General features: G+C 36.0%; 1 long non-coding RNA gene across 1 annotated transcript in view; it reads left to right on the forward strand.

Moving 5' to 3' along the window:
- Window positions 1–2,661: 2,661 nt before the first annotated feature.
- The window catches only part of LOC115287827, a 50,489-nt gene continuing 28,051 nt past the window's right edge, over window positions 2,662–25,099 (forward strand). Inside the window, exons 1-2 of the long non-coding RNA XR_003906677.1 lie at window positions 2,662–2,713; window positions 20,690–20,809. This is a non-coding gene — a long non-coding RNA (uncharacterized LOC115287827). The remainder of the gene's footprint in view (window positions 2,714–20,689; window positions 20,810–25,099) is intronic.

Raw genomic sequence — 25,099 nt, forward strand, 5'->3', positions numbered from 1 at the left:
GCCACCACATTTTTGTGAGCTTCATTTCCAGGACTAAATATTGGGGCAGAGGAGGAAATCCCCATGTGCTTCCAGCAGAGGACAGGTAAAAGAATCATTTTGAAATACAGCAGGGCATGCTGCTCCTCTTAACAAGGTCTGCCTTCAAGGGCACTGGCCAAGCAGAGCCCAATCTCCTTGGGTATTATTAAAGCCTAACTGAACTTGGGGGAAATAAAATAGCCAATTCTGGCCCACTCCAGTCACCCTCTTCCACCTAAAAGGGGGAAGGAAAACAACAACTGAGGAACACTTGTGAAGTTACCAACCCAGAGGCAAAGCTCACCGAAGAATGGAGCCTCCTCATAAGGCTACAAAGTGCTTCATGTCACCTAACATCTCACGCCCGTACTATTAAAGGCCTATTTACAGCTAGCTATTCCTTGTACCAGTAGATCACGTCTGGCTATCATGAAAAAATACAAGGCATACCAACAGGCAAAAACACAATTTGAAGGGACAGAGCAAGCATCAGAACCAAACATGACAGGGATGTTGGAATTACCAAACATTAGTGACTAGAGTGTAAATTGGTTCAATCAGTTTGGAAAACTCTTTGGCAATATCTACTAGACCTAAACATAAGTCCATTTATGACCGAGAAATGTCATTTCTACCTACCTATATTCCCAAAAGAAAGGATTATATGTGTTAGCCAAGAACTATTACTGTACTGTTCAAAGTAGCTTTATTCATAGTAACCAAAAATGGGAAACAAACTAGTATCAATCAAAAGAAAAATGAATAAATAAATATTTACTTAGTCATATACTAGAATACCACAAGAGAACTAAAAGGAAAAAAAAACTACTGATATATACAAATGTGAACAAAACTTGAAGACATGTTGAGAGAAAGAAGCTAGCTATAAAAATATACATACTCTATGATTGAACTTATATGAAACTCAAGAATAAGGAAAACTAAACCATGATAAGAGAAATCATAATATTTCTTACCTTTGTGAGAAGAGCATTCTATGAATTAGAAAGGGCTAAGAGGAACCTTTCTCGGGTAAATAGAATATTCCATATATTGATCTGGGTACAGTCACACGTGTGTGTGTGTGTGTGTGTGTGTGGGTGTGTCTTTGTGTTGTTTAAATTCATTAGGTTAAACACTTGAGATACATATAACTCATGTAGGTTATAACAGAGTAAAAATATTAAGAAATTAAAACTTAAAATGAAATACTTGCCATAGTTTATATCTAATCAAGAGGTAGAAAACCCAAAGTAATCTAAACAAGGCAGTTTAATATGAAGAACTGTTACAATATGATCAGAGAGTAGCTATAGGAAATAAGAAAACTTTATATGATACACTAGGTTTGAGGGACATTACTCAAAGAAAGGCAACCTTGGAAGGGGTTGCCTCCAATGCTGGGGTTCTCTCCAAGGCTGGGTTTTGATGACATCATTGGAGAAAGTATAGTTGAGCCCATTGGATCCAAAGAAGTTGAAATGATTTGCCAGGTTAAGCTGGTCTACAGTCATGAGCAAGAAGGAAACAACCTTCTGGAACCCAGGAAGGTATGTGAGCTACAGCTAGCTGGTGGCCAGCATGTGGGCATGAGGCAAGAATGGACCACCAGTGGGGGTTGGCTTAAAGCATAAAGTATCCCTGCTGGGAAGACTGCAAGAAACACACCGAAGGGTGGTGAGTGTGGAGAGAGGATCAGGGCACCAGGGTAGGCAAGAGGACTGAGGAGCAGAATGATCATATTGAAAAGACCACAAGAAGGTGATTACCAGCAACAGTGGTGCTGTGAGACCACCAAGGGACTATACAAACTCTGATCATAAGAATGGGCAAAAGACCACCAGAACACCACACACCCACACCACCAACTCACCATTCCACAGCTGGAAACCTAGGAGATACCTTCCCCTTGTAATGCCCTCTAGTGACCCCTGCTAAGAATACTTAACTTTATGCTCTCTTAAAAAAGAATTGCTTAAAGAAGTTCCATCCATTATCACAGAGTAGGTAGTAAAGAATCCAATTGGGAGTAGAGAGGCAATAAATTAATTAACTGACACAGTATCATAAAAATTATAAAAATTAATGAATAAAAAATTAATGAATAAAAAAGTAAATGAGATAATGCATGTAAAGCACTTGGCACAAGACTAAGCATATTGTAAATACTGCATAAACTGTTATTGTTATTGCTGTCGTGATGATTATAATTATGACAATTTAATTTCAGATACATGTCCCTTTTGGGGAATAGAATAGAAAAAGTAGACCAGCAGCAAAAAGCTTCTTTCATCCTCTTTATTTTGTTTCATTAATTGTTAAAGTCACAATACCCATTGTCAAAATTTGAAATGAGGTATTCAGTGAAACACATGAAATCTTTTCTTTCCCACCATTAATCCCACTTCCCTTCCCAGAGGTAACCACAGCTATCAGGCTTTCATCTCTGTATTTAAGTTATATTAATTATTAATAATATGAAATATTTTATAATACCAATATGTTATTAGGCACTGCTCTAAGTTCCTTACAAATAGAATTTTATTTAATCCTCACAACATCTCTATATTGTTGGTTTCATTATTGTCCTCATTTAATAGATAAAGAAACTGAGTCATGGATATTTGAAGAAAGACCTATGGACAAGAGGCAAGAGAAGTGCAAGAACACTTCGAAACAGTAGGAAGAGCAGGTACAAAGGCCACGAGAAGGCGGGAACTGAAAAAAGAACTGAGAAGATGATGGGTTTAGCCAGGTGGGTGATTAGGAAAGAGTGCTGCAGGCAGAGGGAACAGTGACAACAAAGGCCCAAGCAGAGAGCACACATGTGATGTCTGGGGAGAGCAGCTAGAGCTGAAAGAGGAAGAGAGATCCTGGGGCAGGTGCCAGTCCATAAACTGGTTCGCAAAAACCTTAGAGCAGACGCTGGGAGCTAGCTAGAAACATCTACAATGGTTTGGAGGGAAATTTTAGGTCTGCTAAATCAAATAATACAAAGGTAGGGCTTGCAATTTTATATCTGTTTTTCATATTTTTAACTGTATGTTTGGTAATACAATTTTTAAGAGTTATTACATTTTACAAAGGGTTTGGTCCATGATGGATTCAAAGGTTTTTGTTTGTTGTTTGTTTTTGATTTGTTAGATGGATGGTTGGTTGGTTGGTTGGTTGGTTGGTTGGGTAGGTGTTTTCTCAGAAAAAATAGGCAGTAATTTCTCTGACACTGGCCATAGCAACATTTTTCTACATATGTCTCCTTAGGCAATTGGGAAACAGAACCAAAAATAAACTATTGAGACTACATCAAAATAAAAAGCTTTTTCACAGCAAAGGAAATTATCAACAAATCAAAAAGACAACCCACTGAATGGGAGAAGATATTAGCAAATGGTATATCCAGTAAGAGGTTAATACCCAAAATATATAAAGAACTTATACAACTCAACACCATAAAAACCAATGCCAGTTAAAAATAGGCAGAGGACCTGAATAAACATTTTTCCAAAGAAGACATACAGATGACCAACAGACAGCAGAAAAGATGCTTATTATCACTAATCTTGGGGAAGTAAAAATTGAAAGCAAAATGAAATACCACCTGTAAGAATGGTATATTGTCATAAAGACAAGAAATAGCAAGTGTCGGTGAGGATGTAGAAAGAAAGGAATTCTTGCGCATTGCTGATGGGAATGTGAATTGGTCCAGCTAGTGTGGAAAATAGGATGGAGTTTCCTCAAAAAAAATTAAAGATAGAATTACATATGATCCAGTAATTCCACCTCTGGGTATTTCATTCAAAGAAAATGAAAACACTAATTCAAAGACATAGTGCCCCTATATTTACTTCAGCATTATTTACAAAACCCAAAATATAGAAGCAACCCATGTGTTCATCTATAGATGAAGAGATAAAGAAGATGTGGTATACATACATACATACACACACACATATACATGCAATGGAATATTACTGTACCATAAAAAATTATGAGATCTTGCCATTTGCCATAATATGGATATACCTAGAGAGTATTATGATAAGTGAAATGAGTCATACAGAGAAAAAAAAATACCATTAAATTTCCCTTACATATGGGACCTGAAAACCAAAATAAACTAAACAAACAAAAATCAGAAACAGACCTATAAATACAGAGAACAGACTAATGACCTTTTACCACAGGCAGTCTTATAGTATCTGGGGATCCTGTTAAAATGCAGATTGGTTTAGAGTAGGGTCTTAATGAACTCTCAGGTTCTGCTGATGCTTTTAATGCAGGAAGTAGAAGGCTTAAGAATCACTCCAGAGGTGCCTGGGTGGCTCAGGGGGTTTAACATCTGACTCTTGATTTCGGATCAGGTCATGATCTCGAGATACATGAAAAGAAATCTTTTTCCAGGTAAACATTTTAAAGCTTCTTTTTGAAGTCACTCACCTATTTAAAAAAATCTGTGGCTTCCCATTAAATAAATTAATAATAAATTTATTCCCATTAAATAAATTTTTAAGGTCCACAATAACCCAGCTCCAGCCTGCTGTTGGCTTTTCCAGCACCATTTCCCCACATGAACTCTGAAGTTCAACGAATGTGGATCACTCATTATTCTTCTAACATGCCTAGTGCGTCCTTTATTTAGTAACTGGTTTTGTTTATCTTTGGTAATAAAATGCCTTCTGTCTAGGGGTGCCTGAGTGGTTCAGTGAGTTAAGTGTCCTACGCTCAGGTCATGATCTCACGGTTCATGAGATTGAACCCCGTGCCAGCCTCTGCATTGACAGCGTGGAACCTGATTGGGATTCTCTGTCTCCCTCTCTCTCTGCCCCTCCCCTGCTTGCATTCTCTATTACTCAAAATAAATAAACAAACGTTAAAAAAAAAGAATCACTCCAGATCTGGGTTAAGAATAGACAGTCTGAGGGTTAAGGGAGAAGCAGGGAGACTAGGTAGACAGCTAGCGTAGAAATTCAGCCAAGAGATGATGGTGCTCAGATTAAAATGGCAAGAATGGTAGTGGTGATAAGTGGTCAAATGGTAGGTTTATATATGAAAAGTAGAGATAAAGGGAGAGCCAGATGTACAGGGTGTGGAGTGAGAGAAGAGACAAGTCAAGGATGAGTCAAAGGTTTTGGGCATAAGCAAGGGAAAGAATTGGGTCCTGCAGCCAGAAGGCACTCTTTAGAAGTGGTCCATACTGTTGGAAAATATCCCAAACACAGATTTACCTTTTGGATCTATCTCTCCAGAAAAACAAACACAATGAGATATGATACATACAACTATCTACTCTAATTCCCCCAAATCAACAGCAATGGCAGCAGCAACAAGAAGGTTCAAAAATCACTAAAACCAAAGATAGAAGGACAAAACAAATGCCACAATTGAATAAGATACTGTGACCTGTTAACACATCTGTTGGGTCACAAAAACAGATAATCCCAGCCTGAACTATCTGACAATCTCTCAGGAGATGTTCTCATCAGAACTCACCAGTTTTCTCCATGAGACAGATGGTTAATTTGATTTTACAGTAAAACATGGAATGTATCAAAACTGTGCTGACGCCTTACTAATAAATAATGAGGCCAGAATGAATATGTTGTCCAGGTGTGTGTGTGTGTGTGTGTGTGTGTGTGTGTGTCTGTGTGTGTCTGTGTGTGTGGTTCATGAGTTGCTAGGAAAAATAATTCCTGAAATGTTACATTCCACACTGTTAAGGGTGGCCCCTGGGGAAGGGAGTAAGCTGACAGACAGAAAAGGAAGGAGAAGAAAGATAAGGTGACATCTTCTTTCCAAGATATACCTCTGATTTATTTGAATTATTTTATAACATATTTCTTTTGTAAATTTCTGGGAAGTAATAATGAAAAGGAAAACACTGTAAGTCTTTCTACCTTCGTATTTCAACTTAAGAAAAATATAACACGACCTTCTCAATAAATCTACAATTTTCCTAAAACATTTCACTTATATATATGCTACAGGAACTTCCTTGAGATGTACCCTTCTCTACAGATTAAACAACCAAAACCATAAAAATAAATACAATTCTTCCCTCTCACTTTATCTTCAGCAAACACCAACTCCTGAAGTAATGGATATAAAAAGACAGGTGGAACTCCAGCTGGTTAAAATAGCACCAAAATTTCTTCATACAGTAAAAAATAGTATATGCTCAATAAGGAAGCTGAATGTATTCATGAACAACCAGGAAGTAATCCTGTTGTGATGTTTTTACCTAAGTCAGACTATACTTTTAATGTAATAAAGCTTTGTGCGATATCACCAAATATTCTCTTTACAGATCTCGTTTTAAAATGTTCACTAATATCATCTCTCTCATTTCCCTCCAGGGAGCATGCCTCACAATCTGCTCCATGGATTCAGGAATGATCTTTCCCTTGCAAGATCAAAGCACTATGAACTAAGTAGTTTTATCTTTATATGTATCTGGCTGCAAACTGTGTATACAATCCTGTGCTTTATAAATATAATGGTCTTATAATAGACCTGCTGAGCATAAGTGGGCAGCTTAATGCACACAGCCTATGAATCTTGATATTAATTACTTTTGCTCCCAAACTGTGTGTAGTGGAAATAACTGGATGGAGGTTAGAGTCTAAGCTTTGCAGCTTACTGGGAGGACTTCAACAGTCACTTAACCTATCTGTCAGTTTTCTTATCTATAAAGTGAGGATTAAAATATTTACTTCTTAAGTTGTCTTTGAGGCTTGGTGGGGTAAAAAGAAATTGTGAAACTTCTTTCTCAGTGCCAAAACCATAAATCCACAATAAGTGCTGGTTAATTTTAAAATGTGATCTACAAAAAAAAAAAAAAATCCATAAGAGACAAACCATATTCTAGAGACTGCAAAGAAGACTAAGACAGATCTTCCATGTAGAAAGAGTAAAGTTAGCAGCTATTTCGGTAAAGTGGGATGCAAAAAAGATTTTATCTTGGCTCTTGGCTTCCTTAAGAAATGCCCCCTTTTGTTTGGTTCAGTCACTGTGTCCCCTGGTAAAGGTAATCTATTAATTAGGTAATATACAAACAGAAGCTGGGTTTTTCTCCATAATGAATCCACACTCATTTTTTTACAACGTAACTGAATGAACTAAAAACTGTGGTAGTCAAGTGGCAGGAGAATGCACTGGACACTGAAGGAGGGGGTAGAAAGCATGCTAAAGCTGGGGACAGAGAACCGAAGAACAAAATATGGGCTCACTTATTAGTCTCATTCAAAGACCCATAATGTAATCGTAATGTCTATCTTGTAATGCCCATAAGTTTGCATATAGGTAATTCTATAAGCAATGAGATCTGTTCTGGGTTTGATGGCATCCCAGTTCTGGCTCTCAGCACTGCGAAGTTTGAGAAAGTGCACTTGGCAAAGTAGTTCAGGGTGAAGGTACGGGCAGGTGCACTGTGCTTAGATGCTGTCCTGGAAACTGGACTAGGTTTGCCAAACTCATCAGTTTGTTAGTTGGAACTGCTTGGCCTTGTATGACCTTGATTTAAAATGATGATTAATTGGCCTGTTATCTGCAGTGAAAAGGAAAAGAATGTTGAGAATAGAATAAAGTATGTCTTAGAAGAAAGATTAACTCTTTCCTAGAACTAGCTTTCCTGCAAGACAGTAGCAGGGAATAGTTCATTGGGACCCGAATAGTGCAGCATGAATGCATGCCAAATTTCTACCATATGATTTGTCACCTCAGATTCTCCTTGAGATAAGGATGATGTCAGATATACATTCACTTTTACGATATTGAAAATCAAGGTACGGGAAGGCTTACTCATAGCTGTTTATCTAGCACTAGCTAGATATCAAGAATTGAAGTAATAACTACTGCATTTGAACATTTATGATCTGTTTGGAAATGCGGCATGAATATCAGTGAAAAAAAGTAAGGATAATGCTGTCCATCAATGGGGGTGCCATGAAATTTCCATAGATAATGAATGTAAAAGCTCCCGGTATAGGCCGGGACAGCAGGTGTTGAATAAACATTTGCTTTCTTTCTAAAACACGTTTTGTTACTTTTGTTTGCTTTATGATAGCATCTGGACTGATGTAATAGTTTAGATGGATCATGTGGTTCACTGAGGATCAAATGAAGCTCAAGTTTTGTGTATTCACCAAATAGTAACAGGTGAATATTTTGGAGGAGATTTGAGAAGAAAGGAATGGGAATATCTTCTCTTAATATAAAAAATGCTCAATTGTATGTAGACCTCAGTACCCACAAAGTACTATGAATTCATTTAGAATACTTGCCATTAATAGGTGGACAGATGATTCCCAATTACTGTAACATGACATATATTAGATAGATTTCATGTGTAGAAAACAAGAAAGTGTGCAATCAAGTTAAACACATTTGACATCTTTTTCCAGGCAAACTGGAATAACAGGGACTGGCTTTATGTGCCAGCCTGAAATAAACAGTTAAGATTTGCTTTTTAAAATAAAGCAAACAACAAAAGAAACAACAAAATATATAAAGAATGGTTTTTAGACACTGGACGTCAGGCTGCACAAAATCACTATCCTTGAGAGAGGGGAGACACGAGAAGTGAGTGCTACAATTACCCTAACTTACTGCCTGGAAAGACTTTTCCAGGCTGCAGTGGAGACAGGGGAGACCCACATAGTCTCCCTTAGTGAAGATGACAGAGCTGGGAGTCCACAGAGACCTAGCAACTATAATTTACAGTATGGAGAAGAATATTGGAAAAGGAAAAGCTACACAGAGTGAGTTTCAGTGCATGCACGTAAGACAACTATCACAGCCCGGGAAGGAGCCACCCAAAAGGAGAAGGGGGTGGGGGGAATCACTGAAGCTCTCCCGGTGTTGGGGCTTATTTGTATCATAGTTTGTATTCCCACCAGTCAGAGTAGGGAAACATCATTGTCCATGGAAGGGTCCTCAGAAGAGTTCGGCTTCAGTAGATGCAGGCTACTTTGGTCTCGTCTAACAAAGCTTCAAAGCAAGGCTTGAAAAGACCAAATGCCTTCCGGCAACTTATCTGTGTCCCAGAACAAAGCTTAAGATTATTTATAAGAGTATAAAAATATCTAGTTCCCCAAAAGGAAACATTTGCAATGTCTGATGGACAGTAAAAAAAATGACCAGGCATGCAAAGAAGCAGGCAAATAGCACCCGTAATGAGGAGAAAAATCAACCGATTGAAACGGGTGAAGCACTGACACAGATGATGGAACCAGTAGTTAAGGACATTAAAACATTTATTATAACTGTATCTCTTCAGCTTATAGACTTGTAAGATATTTTTAGAAACAGACCCAAATTGAGATTTGTCTATTTATAAAGATAAAAATACATACATATTTTTAAAATATTGTACATTTGGGGCACTTGAGGGCTCAGTCAGTTAAGCATCCAACTTTGGCTCAGGTCATGATCTCGCAGTTTGTGGGTTTGAGCCCCCCCTCGGGCTCTGTGGTGACAGCTCAGAGCCTGGAGCCTGTCTTTGGATTCTGTGTCTCCCTCTCTCTCTGCTCCTCCCCCACTTATGCTCAATCTCTCTCTGTCTCTCAAAAACAAATAAATGTTAAAAAATAAAAAAATAAATAAAAATATTGTACATTTAGGCAACAGGGCATAAATAGCGAACTGAAGGAAAAGTATTACCGTTGCTTTCTGACTCACGTTGAGTGTGGATTTGTCTCTTCCATTTCCCATAAACTTCTCAGATCCCACCTTGTGTTGCAGAATGCGCTGAGAAAATCACTTAACTTTTTCTGAGCCTCACTTTCTACACTTATGAAATGGTGATAACACTGACCCAAAGGCACCTTGTGAGAATTAGAAATATGTATGTAAGCTGTGGACCAGTAGTCCTAACGAAGATGTCTATGTCAACCTTTGCTTTACATTAAAATTACAAGCAACAAACAAAACAACTTTTTCAAAAGCACAAACAAAAAAACCCCCATGAAAACCATAAGGAAACAAAAATTTTCCTTTGCATGTTTTGAGATACACCTGAAACTCTTTTTCAGTACAATACTTTAAATACTTTATTGTGAATTATAATGCATATGCAGAAAATTACACAAAAACAAATGTACCACTCAGTAAATTTTCATAAGGTACACATTAATGTCAACATCAACCTGGCCATTGGAATGGGAAATTGTAAGCACCACATAAAAGTTATCTTCATGGCCTCACATCAATCTTTATTTGTCCTCCTTCCTCAAAAGTAATCAATATCCTGAATTCTAACATTATAATTCAATTTTGCTTGTATTTGAGTTTAACTGGAACCATCTAGTACATATTCCTTCATAACTGGTATTTTTCCATCAACACTGTGTTTAGGAAATTTATGCATGCTACTGTATGTAGCTATAGTTCACTTATTTTCATTGTTGCATAATATTCCCTTGTATTAAGATTTGATAGTTTATTGATCTATTCTACTGTTGATTGATATTTTAGTTATTTGGAGGTTTTAAGAGTAATGCTAACTATGAACCCTCTTGCACTCTTGTTATTATTGTGTACTGATCCAATAATCAAACTGATGGGTCATAGTGCATAGTAGATAATATCAAACAGTAGTTATCTAAGTGGCTGTACCAATTATACTCCCACTCCCAAAGAGTTCCAGTAGCTCCACATCCTTGCCAACATTTGGTAGCGTTGATAACCTGATTTTTATTCACTGTAACATATATGTAGTGGTATGTCATTTGGTGTTAATTCACAGTTTTAAGACTAATAAGGTTTAAAAAATATTTTTTTAATGTTTATTTACTTTTGAGAATGAGACAGACAGACAAGAATGTGAGCGGGCGAGGGGAAGAGAGAGGGAGACATAGAACCTGAAACAGGTTCCAGTCTCTGAGTTGACAGCACAGAGCCCGAGGTGGGGTTCGAACTTTTTTGTGAATTATGTGAATTATAAGATCATGACCTGAGCTGAAGTTGGATGCTTACCGACTGAACCACCCAGTGTTTGTTTTGTTTTGTTTTTATACTTAATGGACCTTTCTTAAGCTTACCGGCCATTTGTTCTCATGTTTTGTAAAAATACCTGTGCAAGTCTGTCCAGTGTTCTCATCATTATCCATATGTGGCTAGCCAATTTGTACTATTTCTTTATACGGTCAGGATACAAAAGTCCCTTATCAGTTACATGTGCAGCAAATGTGCAGCAAATGTCTTCTTTAGTTTGCCTTTACATTCTATATTTTGGTGAACACTTTTAATATTGTGAAATGCATAAATCTTTCCTTTGTGGTTATCTTTTTCTGTCAGAGAATTAATACTTTCTCCTCTCTTCTAGAAGCTTATTTATGTTGCTTTGTAAATTTAAATTTACAAACCCTGTGGAACTGATGTTTGTGTATGGTGTATGGTAGAGATCAAATTTATCTTTTCTATATCATATTCATTTTACTCAGCACCACTGATAGAAAAACTTCTCTGTAGTGCTATGCGCTGGAGAACTTATCGTGGATTAAGTAAGTATCCTTAGGTGTTGTGGTCAGTCCATTTCCAAGCTCTCTATTTTCTTCCATAAGTCAATTTGAATTGACAACACATTAACCTAATTTGTAAACCTGTTTATTAATTTTTGATATTCTATTGGGAGAATACTTCCATCCTGTTATTCTTTATAAGTGTGTAAGTTAATCTTAGGTCTATGTGTTTCCAGTTACATTTAGACTCAGCATGTCAGGGGCCATATACATACATGCATATACACATATACAATTTCTTATGGTATTTCATGATAATGCATAGAAACTATAGATAATTTTTAGAAGAAATGGCATTTTTACAATAGCAAGTCCTTAGAATGGTGTATTACTAGGTTTATTTAGGTCTTCTTTCATTTCAACAAATGATGTTTTATGGTTTTCTTTATAGTGACACTGCACATCTTTAATTAAATTTATCTCAGTAGACAGTATTTTTAATTTTATCATAAATGATATCCTTCTTAAAATGTATTTTCTAATTGTCCATTAATGATACTGAGAAATGCAATTAAATTTTTATATTTAACTTGCATTTGGCATGTAACTAAACTCATTAATTTTAATAACTTGTTTGTAGAATTTTTAATTTCTATGTAATCACGTCACCTGAAAATAATAATAGCTTTATTTCTAATTTTCTAATCTTTATGTATTTTACTCTTTGCTCATTTATTCATTGAATAGGATTTCAACATGATTGAATATCAAAGGCGATGGTAATCATCTTTATGTAACTCCTGATAACAATGGGAAAGCTTAACTACACCATTCAATATCATATTTGCAGTAGATTTTATGTGGACACCACTTGCCAAATTAAAGATGAGTTCTTCTGATCCCAACTTGCTAAACTTTTTATCAGGAATTTTATCAGAAACTTTTTTGTATGATTTATGTGCTCACATTATTTTTCTTTCTTATTAATGTGGTGATCTATATTGGTTAATTTTGAAACGTTAAAAACCTCAACTTGATGGGGCCCCTGGGTAGCTCAGTTGGTTAAGCTTCCAACTTCGGCTCAGATCATGATCTTGCAGTTTTTGAGTTTGAGCCCCACATCAGGCTCTCTGCTCTCCGCTCAGAGCCTGCTTCAGAGCCTCTGTCCCCACCCCTCTCACCTGTCTCTCTCTCTCAAAAATCAACATTAAGGAAAAACTCAACTTGGTGAATTCTCTCTTTTCATAGTTTGTTATATGTTATTTGCTAATGTTAGGATTTTTTTTTATCTGTGTTCAGAAGTGAGAATGATCTGTAATTTTTCTTCTTCATTGTACCATTTCCAGATGTTGCTGTCACAGTGAAGCTGACTTCATAATGTTTCTTTTTCATTATTCTTGAAGATGTTTGTATTAGCTACCTTAGTTTCTTATTTAAAATATTTGGTAGAAGTGGTGAGACTTCTTGGTCTAGGATTTTACGTGTGGAAAGATTTTTATTTAAAGAGCCAATGTATTTAATATTTATAGCATTTACACACATTTATGTATGTTTTCTCTATCTTTTGTATCAGTTGCAGTGAGTTATGATTTTCCAAGAATATGTATATTGCATCCTTATTTCTAAATAGGTTGGCATCTAATTGTTCTTAAGTTTCTTATTTAATTTTTATATATACAGAATATGTGGTAATGTCCATTTTTCATTCCTGGTATTGGCTATTTCTGCATATTATTTTTCTATAATTTGGGGGCCTTTTCTCTTTTTTCCTATGCTTTTTCCATACATATGATTTTAATCAGTGTTATTAATTTTATTAATCTTCTCAAGGAGCTAAATTTTCTCATTGTAAATTCTCTCTAATGTGTGTTTGTTTCTGTTAACAAATTTCTGCCCTTTGTTATTTTTCCTTCACATTTTTTTAGATTTAATTTGTTAGTCATTTACTAACTTTTAGAAATAGATGCTTAGCTCATTGATTTGCATGATTTTTTATATCCATTTGAGGCTACAGATTTCTCTTTAAATGTGCTATATCTGCATATCACAATATTTAGATTAGTTCTACTATTTTTACAATTCAAAAGATTCATAATTCCCATTTGGAATATTTTCTTGATCCATGAGTAATTTAAACAACATACTGATTTTTATCTACTTGATTTATTAATTGTTGAGAGAAGTATCTTAAAATATAGCCCTATGAGTGTACATTTGGACAAACCTCTCTTTAATTCTGTCAGCATTTATTTTATATATTTAAGGCTATATTTTTAAATGTACAGCTGACCTCTGAACAGCACAGGTTTGAACTTTGCAGGTCCACTTAAAAAATACAGTACTGTAAAGGTATTTTCTCTTCCTTATGATATTCTTAATAACATTTTCTCTTCCCTAGCTTACTTACTTGAAAAATATAGTATATAATACATACATATAACATAGAAAATATGAATTAATTGACTGTTCATGTTGTCAGTAAGGCTTTGGGTCACAGCAGACAATTAGTAGGTATATTTTGGGGAAGTCAAAAATGATACATGAATTTATTTTTAAATTTGAGAGAGAGAAAGATCACAAGTGTGAGTTGGGGAGAGGGGCAGAGGGAGAGAGAAAGACAGAGAACCTTAAGCAGGCTCTATCCTCAGTGTGGAGCCCGATGTGGGGCTCAATCACACAACCCTGGAATCATGACCTAAACTGAAATCAAGCATCAGATGTTCAAGCAACTGAGCCACCAAGGTGCCTCAACATACATGGATTTTTGATTGGTGGTTGAGTGGAGGTCAGTGTCCCAACCCCCTTCTGGTTCAAGGATTAACTGTATACTATAATCGTTCCATCTTTTGGTGAGGTCAATCTTTTATCACCATTTATCATGACATTCTTTCTCTCTGAAAATACTCTTAATGTGTATGGTCTGGTGATGATGTAATGATACTAGTTTTTGTTTGTTTAATGTTTTTTACAGTTATTTGTCAATAGTTTTAATTTATTTATATGCTTGTATTTGAGAGGCATTTCTTACAAACAGCTTACAGTTGAAGGTGCTTTTGTTTCATACAACTAACAATCTTTGTGTTTTAATTGTAACATTGAGCCCATTTATATACAGTATAACCACAAATAGTTTAATTCTACTGTAATTTACAGAGATTGCTTTCTACCAGGTTTTGTAATATTTTATTCTCATTTCTTTACTTCATTTAGATTGATTTTTTATTATTCCTTCCTTCTCCCCAACAAAAAAATGGCTTAATTTTAATATTTTTTAGTAGTAACTCAAGAGATTATAATATACATACATTACTTAATTTGGTATAATATTATTGCCCTATTCCTGGACAATGAAAAATCAGTAGAAAACTTTGCTATCATTTACACTCCTCTCAATAATCTGTTTTAATTTTATATAGCATTTTTGCCCACACCCCAAACTTCTATCTGGGATCATTTTTATCCTACCTGAAAAAAATAACTCTTAATATCTTTTAATGTGCATCTGCCACTGATGAATTCTCTTACTGTTGTTTTTATCATTTCACCTTCTCCATAAAAGACATATATATATGTTTTTTTTTACTACGCATAAAAGTCTAGGTTGTTCTATATTTCTTCTCTTCAATGTAAAGATACGCCACTGTATTTCTGGCTTCCATTGTTTTTTGTTGGGTAAAAATGTGGGTCATCTGAAGATAATCTATTTTCATTTCTTTATGATCTTTTCCTGGTTTCCATAAGTTATACTATGATGTATCTTTCTTTTAATTTATACTTCTTGTGATTTATAGAATTCCTCTGCCAGGTTCAACAAAGTAGACATAGATGCTATGACATGGATTAAAGTGCCATTACCTTACAAAGTGCAAATCCAGGGTGATATGGATATGCGAGAAGGAAAATAAGGCAAATACATCTACAAATCCTGTAATAAAATGTGACACTGGCTATCATATCAAGCTGCCAAGAGATTGACAGGCTGCTCAGTAGCTGAGTTTACTTTCTGGCATTATAACTTCATTATAAAAGTTGCAAGAATGAACCATACCAGAGTATTCAATGGAAGAAAAAAAATAAAGGGGTAATCTGTCTTCCCAGATATTTCTCATTTCTAACTGTTTTCAGTTCCATTCATGAGCATTGATTCTCTAGCACTAGCAAACTGTATTATTTGGCCCTTTGATGGGCATTCAGGAAAACAGGTAATGCCTAGGGTTACAATGTTACAGCTTAAAACTAAGGATTAGTGTCCTAATTAGTGTTGGAAAAATCTCAGGCATTACTTCAAATGTTGCTTCTGTACATTTATTTTCTAGGATTCCAATTACATGCACGTAAGACCTTTTTGCTTTATAGTTTAGATCTTTTCCCTCTCCTCTATTTTCCACACTCTCTTGCTTCTCTGAGTTTCATTCTAGATATTTTATGCTGGTCTATCCTCCTATTACTATTTTTTTCCTTTAGCTTTATCTAATCCACATGTTTTCTCAATATCAGATATTGTATTTTCCAATTCTATAATCTCTTTTGGAATTTTAAGAGTTTTAAGCCTCTACCAAAATCCCCAGTCGGGTCTTCTAACTCTATAAATACATTAAGAATAGTTATTTTAAATGTTATATCTGATTGCTCCATTTTTTCGGAGGCCAAATGGATCTCGTTCTGTTGTCTGATATTTTAAAAAGCTTTTCTTTCTTATTGGTTATTCTTTCATATGACTTGTAGTTTTAATTGAAGTCTGTGCATTACAGATTAAAAAAAATTTTAAACATAGTAGACCTGTCAGGAATTTACCTTTTCACAAAAATAAACAAAAACTTGCCTCTAACAGGTACCTAGGGGCACATTCAATCTGAAAGCAACAATTTTCAAAGAAAAGGCTAGAAAATAGTCCTCTAAAATATAAAATGTCAAAGTAAACTTTTTTGAGAATTTACTCCATACCTGGTTCTTTGCATACATTATTTCTTTTAATTATATGACATCCCTCTAAGTGAATTATTCTTGTCTTCTCTTTCAAAATAAGAAAGTAGAGAATCAAAATGCTAACAATTCTACGAAAAACACACCACCAGATACAGCAGAGATGGAATTAAAATCCTGTTCTGTGATGCCAAATACTCTATATGTTCTGCTTCCTATTAAGACCTCCTGTAACCCTCTCTTAACATAACTGGAAGGGATCTAGCTCCAGCGGCAAAAGTCATCAGGATTGCCTAATAGGTAAAAATCCTTCTAAATTGCCAATATGTAACAAAAAGCAACATATGAGTAAAATAAAACCTGGAGAGCAAATTAGAAGAAAGAACTTACCAAGCCAACACTTTCTGTCATAAGGGAAACAAAACCACATGCTGACTGAATGAACATTTATCATGGGACTGATTTGTTTAATGTATCAAGTCCCTCCATTCACTACACACCAGTAGGAACTCTTGGAAGCCCACCCTCTTCTATGCTTTGGGCAGCTTAGTGCCAGCTTGCACTCTTTAACTAGATATTCTCCTCCACATCTAGGTCCCATGGTTAAAATTACAGGGGAATTTATAGCACTACATTCCTCCTCTCATGTGGTGGGAGGAAAAGGGAAATAGTTTCACCATCTTTTTTTAAAAGATGATTTAAATTCTTTCAAGACTTCAAGCTTTTTATTGGACAACTTATGGAAAATTTTGAAGAGGTTCAATGAATTCCATTAAATGAAACTTAAATTCAAAGGAATTCCTTTACCCTAAAGGAGTTCCGTAATATTTATTTGATTCTCACATCAATTAGGCTATGAGTCACTATTTTTAAGAGGCAGTTTGGTTAGGTATCTTATTTGGCCTTAATTTAATATCCTAACAATAGGCTGTTGAGCTCAGTAATTACTACTTTGAGTAATATGCTTCTCCTTTCAAAGCTCTGAATCTTTCCCAAGCAGAGCTGAAGGTCACGATGCTGCTATATTTGCTGGTCTTTGATTCTCTGGGTTTATATTATTGAAGATTTGAGGATTTGCCTAGCTTCCAAGAATGCTGCTGCATTTGAGGCTTTGATTCCGAAGTATGAAGGCATTTCATGATATTCATGATATCATATTATTCATGATAATCAGAACCCAAATATATTAATTTGGGTGACTGTAAAAACATAAAGCAACCAAATGAAAGGAAGCTCCAAATTTGAGAAGAAGTTGGAATTTCCCTGTGATCTAGAGAACAAGTACATCATTGACCCTGATTCTTGGAATTAAGCCATTTCTCATGTGGACTACAGGCTTATCTCACATATTGCATGGGTTAAGGTAAAAGCAAGGAAGGTTTGAAACATGTGACTACTGTTAGAGCTGGTTCTTCTTGGCTCTTTTCCCGGTAGCTTCAGTGCTGAGGTTAATGGCTAGGGAAACACCTGGGGGTCGGTGAATAAGGGCTTGTAAAAAGAACTAAAGCTGAATACAGAACAGGGGAAGAAGAGAAAATCTCTCAGCAAGAAATACTACAGTCTGGTCTTCAGGGAAGTACTGAATACATTCCACACTCTTACCTCCTCTCGGGGGTGACATTACCAACCATGTCACAGAGCACGGAGAAGTGTAAAACTAAAGCAGAAACAAACACTAAAAATAGTCACTCCCATGTGTCCTGGGTGACTAACAACATAGTAACCACCAAACAAATCCCACACTGCCACATTCCTGATACCCAAAGGCCAACATCACCCATCTTTAGAAATGGAGAACAAAAATTTTTAATAACAAAAGCAAGGCAGGATATATATGTAACTATATACTGTGTATATCCTCTCATATTTCTATGGAGTACTTCATACATATATAAAATTTACATAAATATCAGTGCGGGGGGGAATGCAATAGCAAAAGGACTTATAAACAAATGTTCATTGTAGCTTTATTCATAATATCCCCAAACTGAAACTAACCCATATGTCTTTCATTGTTTTTGAATTTTTTTAAATGTCTTTTATTTATTTTTAAGAGACTGAGACAGACAGTGCCAGCAGGGGAGGGTCAGAAAGAGAGGGAGACACAGAATCTGAAGCAGGCTCCAGGCTCTGAGCTAGCTGTCAGCACAGACCCTGACACGGGGCTCGAACCCACGAAATGTGAGATCATGACCTGAGCCGAAGCCAGCGCTTAACCGACTGAGCCACCTAGGCTCCCCACCCATATGTCCTTCAACAGGCAAAATGGATAAACACATTACAGTCCATTCAAATAATGACTACATGGCAAGAAAGAGAGACATCCAACTACTGTTAACTGATATATGCAATGACAAGAATGAATCTTAAAATCGATATACTGAATGAAAAGAGCCAAACACAAAAGAGTGATATCACACAAATGAGATACGATTTACATGAAATTTTAAAAAAAGAAAAAAAACAAATTTATCATGAGAAAAAGATATCAGTGGCTTCCTGGGGCTAAGGTTTAGGGGGAAGGGGTGGTCATTAATTATAAAGGGACTTGAGGGAATATGGGGGGCTGATAGAAAGGTAATTTATATTGATTGTGGTGGTAGTTATAAAAATATATATTTGTCAAAACTCATTGAAGATTTCACATTTCAAAGATATATATTTATTTGTAGGAAAATTATACCACCATAAACTGTTTTGTTTTGTTTTAATGCAATATATTCAACTCAGAAAAAAAAACAAGCCTAAAACTTAGGTATTCTCTTTAGAGTCTATTCACATACTAGTAAAAATAAGTAAAAAATACAGATGCACTCAAATTATGGGTTGTGTAAAACTATTGGAATATTGTGTTAAGTGGATTGTTTTTATCCAAAAGTAAAGGAAAAAACCCTTTTTCCTTGCTAGGCTCTATAGAGATGAATAGCGCTTTTGTAAGGCAAGGAATGAAAGATCCAGTTATCACTTATTATCACTTTATTATCACAAAGATATTATTAAATGATAACCAGATATTATACACATTAGTCTCTCAGCCTTCCCCTGGGGAGTCTTCTTTCCTCAAACTATTGAAAATATTGGGCAGCACTGAATACCAGCCTCACTTCCCATCGTAGAAAGGTGAACCACTCCATTCATCCTTAGTCAACTCTGCACTCTCATCCTCACTCTCCCCATAAAGTCACTGCTTCTTTTGTTAACAAAAACAAAACAATTAACAATAATGACATTTAGTTGTAAAATTTTTCTTTATAAATTGGGACATTGGAGAAACAGGTTTCTCAAATTCACTAAAAAAAGATTACAAAGTAGTAGGCATACAAAAATGTATCTTCACATAGTACAAAATATAAAGACTAGAAAACCTCATTCTTTCATCTCTTTCCTAGTTAAAACTTAAAATAAATTATCTGATAGGAATGAAACAGACAAGGCCTTGCTATACTGTGCTAGTCCATGTGGATCAGAGTTAAATAGTAATTCATATTAATGAAATGCTTACTTCGTACCAGGCAATGTTCTATGCACTTCACAGCCACTAATATTTTTATATGCACAACAACCATAGAAAATAGATTATCTTACTATCACTATTTTACATATGATAAAGCGGGATACAGAGAGGTGAAGTAAAATAACTGAAGCTTATAGCTGGCTATTGGTAGAGGAATTCAAACTTAGGTAATCTGTCTCCAGTTTCCACATTTTTAACTGCCACGCTATATGGCATTGTCATTTGTCAAATGGGCAAGGCTTCGAGCTGACATTCAAGGCCTACATTCCTGCTATCTTTCTATTTTTTTTTTTTTTTTGTCTTTGCAGAGTCAGGTGCTAACCCAACTCAAAGTCCATAGTGCTCAGAGGCATAGTGCTAACATCCGAGTTTCCTAACATAGTGAGCTCAGTATCAGTAAAAATCTCCAGACACACTAGGAAGGGGTCATTTTTCTTTTATCTGACATTTAAGAAGTTCCAGAAAAAGTGATATAGTTGTTTCTCTTTCTTTCCTTATAATCATAAACCAAAAGATAAAGTGTATAGATCACATAGTATGTTAAGGGTAACACTTTCATACTCTAATTATTATATCCAATTAAGTTATTATTTGAACACCTATTGCCCATTTTAGCTGAAGAAACGGGTTTTGAAATGCTAAATAAGTTGTTGAAGTCAAGCATCTAGAAAGTGGCAGAACTCAGAATTAAAACAAGTTCTGTCTGATTCCAAAGCCCACACTTCTAATCACTAATCTGTAAATACTTAACAAGATATGGTCATTCACTTTACAGCCAACTATGCCCCTATACGTGGAGATCCCTAGGAGATTCTGGGGAGAGAGAAGGGAACTTGATGGCTGACTCTGGCATCCACATCTTTTCTTCCTACTTCAAAGAGCAACAATCCCTGAGGTAATTATGAACTGTCTCTTGTTTGAACGAATCCTGGATGGTGGTTATTTAGAAAATGTTAAGATTAGGTACTTTAATCCAGAAACTTTCCTACCTGAAAATCAAGTACAAACAAATACCTGAAAAATGGGCAATCCATACTTGAGAATATTTTGCCAAAAGGATATCCACTCAGCTGACGTGGGGTGAATGCCATTATCTTTCTACCCTCATATGCTCTCCACTTTCACCCACAGGATATTGGACTGCTTTGTAAATATTAAATGAAAGAAAGAATATATTTTATCCAGCTCTAAACACTGAATCCATGAAGATTTTTGTCTTCAGGTTGCTTTATTTCCCTTGTGATTTCTGATGCATATCAAGAAAATTATTATTATGCTTTATATAGTATTACATGCTAATGACAAAAAGTATTAAGCAAACAAATATTTGATTTGAATACATACTAATTATTCATGGATTTAAAAGAAAAGATATTTTATCCATTATGAACATAAGATAGAAACATCTGATCCTAGTAAAATTCTGTCTTTGAGGTAGCTAAGGGTTCACAATTTTGAAAATATTTGTCCTGGCCTTACATGATGACATGTGTATAAAGCTTTTTATTTTTGATTTCTGGCAATCTATGTTGCAAACATTTAAGATGTGAATGGCGGGAGGTGGGGGGTGGGGGGGGATCAAACAACCTAAGGAAGCATCACAGAACACCAGAGGGTACAAGCAACAAAGTCTCAAGGAAACTGCTTTCTAACCAAATGACCAGGAAAAGGACAGCGTAGCAATACAGAAAACTTCATACAAGAATCACCCTACTCAAAGCAAACACCACAGAAAACTGATCCCAACCCTATCTCTACCAATACAGGCCAATTGGGAGACTGCACTTTCACTTTCATAGCTGTAATTAGGTGCGCCATGGATTCCCACCATGGTGATGTCTGAGGAGACCAAACGGTAAACATGACTTTCATTTCCTCCAGTAACAAGCCTCCTTCCAGTTGTGGGGTTAGTAGAAATTATGGGGGAAGGGAAGATCCTGTAATTTCATCCCCTCGCCGCCGCCACCAATCAGTAATGAGGTATCCTCCCCACTGGAGAAGTGTCAGAGGAGACTTACTGGAGAATCGGAAGTACTACCACCTCCCAGATGTAATGAGGCCAATCCTTCCTGGTCTCAATTCCTCCCACCACAGTGTCAGTGTCAGTGGAAGCCAATGGGAAGCAGTACCAAAACACCTCTGCCCTTTCCAGCCAGCATGATACCACAGAAGCCTAGTGGAGAGCCAGAACTTCCAGAACTTCCACCCCTCCCTAGCAATAATGAGGACTCCCTCCCCTGCTGGAGTGTTAAAAGAGGTTGAATGCAGAACTGGACTTCTACCCCTACCTAGCAGTAATGAAGTGGCACCTTCCTTTCCCCACCAGCGTAGCTTTAAAAGAGGACACCTAAAACACAAGATTCGACTAAGATCCAGAGTCTCAGAACATAATATCCAAAATGGGCAGGTATACTTAAAAATCACTTGGCATGACAAGACTCAGAAACACCTCTGTTTGAATGAGAAATAGCAATCAATAGGCACTAACCTCAATATGGCACAGATACTGGAATTATCTGACCAGGATTTACTTTTACTTATTATTTATTTATTTTGAGAGAAGAGAGAGAGAGCACACACTTGCAAGCAAGGGAGGGCCATAGAGAGAATAGGAGAGAGAGAGAATCCCAAGCAGGCTCATTCTTCAGTGCAGAGCCCAACATGGGGCTTGATCTTCCAAACAGAGATCATAACCTGAGTGGAAATCAGGAGTGGGACACTTCACCAACTAAGGCACTCAGGCACCCCGACCAGGATTTTAAAGCAAGCATTATAAAAATGCTTTGGTATGTAATTACAAACATACTTAAAACAAATGAATAAATACACCTTCTTGGCAAAGAGATAGAAAGTCTCTGAAAAGAAACAGAAGACATAAAGAACCAATAACCAACCAACCAAACTAAAAAACTAATTGAATAAGCTCAAAAGCAGAATGGAAAGAACAGAGGGGAAAAAATCAGTGAACTTGCAAATAAAACAACAGAAATTACCTAATCTGAACAACAGAAAGAAACAGACTAACAGATCAAGAAGTGATCAGAGCCTCAGAAACCCATAGAAACAAAATATCCAATATATGTGTCATAGCCTAGGAGTAGAGGAGAAAAAGAGTATGACTAAAATATTTTTGAAGAAATAAAGGATATCTTTTGGCAAAATCATGAACTTTAAACCATGCCTTTACACAAAAATTAACTTAAATGGGTCATGGATTTAAATGGAAAATGTAAGATTATAAAAATTTTAGAACATAGTATAGGAGAAAATCTTTAGGACCTTTTGTGAGGATTTCTTAGATATGACATCAAAAACACTGTTTATAAAGAAAAAATTGGTAAATTATACTCTTGCAAAACTCAAAAATTTGCTCCAGAAAGACTCTGTTAAGAGTATGAAATGGCAGAGGTGCCAGGATAGCTCAGTTGGTTAAGCATCTGCCTTTGGCTCAAGTCATGATCTCATGGCTCGTGGGTTCGAGCCCTGTGTTGGGCTCTGTGCTGACAGCTCACAGCCTGGAACCTGTTTCAGATTCTGTGTCTCCTTTCCTCTCTGCACCCCCCTCTCAAAAATAAACATTAAAAAAAATTAGAAAGAGTATGAAATGGCAAACTAAAGACTAGGGAAAAATATGTGCAAACAACATCTCACAAAGAATTATACCTAGAACATTTAAAGAACTATTGAAAACTTTATGGCAAACAACAACAAAGAAGCAAAATCAAAATTAGAAAATGGGAAAAGATATAATGAAGTATTTCACCAAAGAGGATGTACAAATGGCAAATAAGCACATGAAAATATGTCCAATATCACTCGCCTTTAGGGGAATGCAAATAAGACCACAATGAGCCATCACTACACATCTCTAAGAATAGCTGAAATCTTTTTTAAGTGACAATACTAAATTATGTGGAGGTACTGGAACTCTCCGACATTGCTAATTGTAATGTAAGATGTACACTACCCTGAAAAACAGTCCAATCATCTCTTTAAAACTAACCATCATTTACCATCTGATGTGGCAATTGCACAGCTGGGCATTTATCCCAGAGAAATAAAAACTAATATCTACACAAAATCCTGTACACAAATATTTGCACCAGTTATATTTTTGATAGCCAAAACCTGGCAACATCCAAAATGGCCCTTGATGGGTGAATGCCTAAAGAAACTATGGTGTATCCATAGGCTCAGCAATAAAAAGAAAACTACTTGAAGACATAATGCTGAGAGAAGTCAGTCACATAAAGGCAAGCACTGCATGGTTCCACTTAAATGAGGTACTAAAGTAGTCAGATTCATAAAAACAGAAAGTAGAATGGTAGTTACCAGGGGCTGTGGGGAGGGAGAAAAGGGAATTGAGGCTTAATGGGTATAGAGTTTCAGATTTGCGAGATGAAAAAGTTTAATAAGTCTACTTCACAACAATGAGAATATATTTCACACTACTGAAATGGACACTTAAAAAACAGTTATGATGGTTATGTTTATGTTTTGTGTTTTATATCAGAAGAAAAGAAAAATACAGACACATGCAGCGACTTACATGGCTCTCAAGTCACCCTGTGATTCCATTTATATAACATTTTCAAATTTTCAAAAATTATAGAGCTGAAGAAGAGATTAGTAGTTTCCAGGGATTAGGAATGTAAGGCAGAAAGAAAGTGTGACTATAAAAGGGTAACATCAGGGAGATCTCTGTAATGATGATAGTTCTGTATCTTTATTGCATTGGTGGTTCTTCAAATTTCCATATGTTAAAATGACATAGAACTATAAACATATACTGTACCAATATCAATTTCCTAATTTGATATTATATGATGGATATTTTTTACAGTTTTTATTGTTTCAGGAACAAATTCTATAAATTTAGTGACCTAAAACAATACAAACTTATTATCTCACAGTTGTCCTGTAGGTCAGAGCACAGTATGACTTGGCTAATTCTCTGCTCTTGGTTTCACAGAGTTAATATGACACTGTTGGCAGGGCTGAACTCCTTTCTAGAGGTTCTGGCTTAAATCTATTGTCAAGCTCCTTGAGGTTATTGACAGAATTTGGTTCCGTGTGGTAGTAGGATGGGGATGTTTCCCTGCTGGCTATTGACTGCAGTCACTGTTAGCTTCCAGAAGCTGCCTGCACTTCCTGGCTAAAGGACTCCTTTCTTCATCTTCAAAGA

Source organism: Suricata suricatta, chromosome 3, assembly GCF_006229205.1.
Source record: "Suricata suricatta isolate VVHF042 chromosome 3, meerkat_22Aug2017_6uvM2_HiC, whole genome shotgun sequence".
NCBI lineage: Eukaryota > Metazoa > Chordata > Mammalia > Carnivora > Herpestidae > Suricata > Suricata suricatta.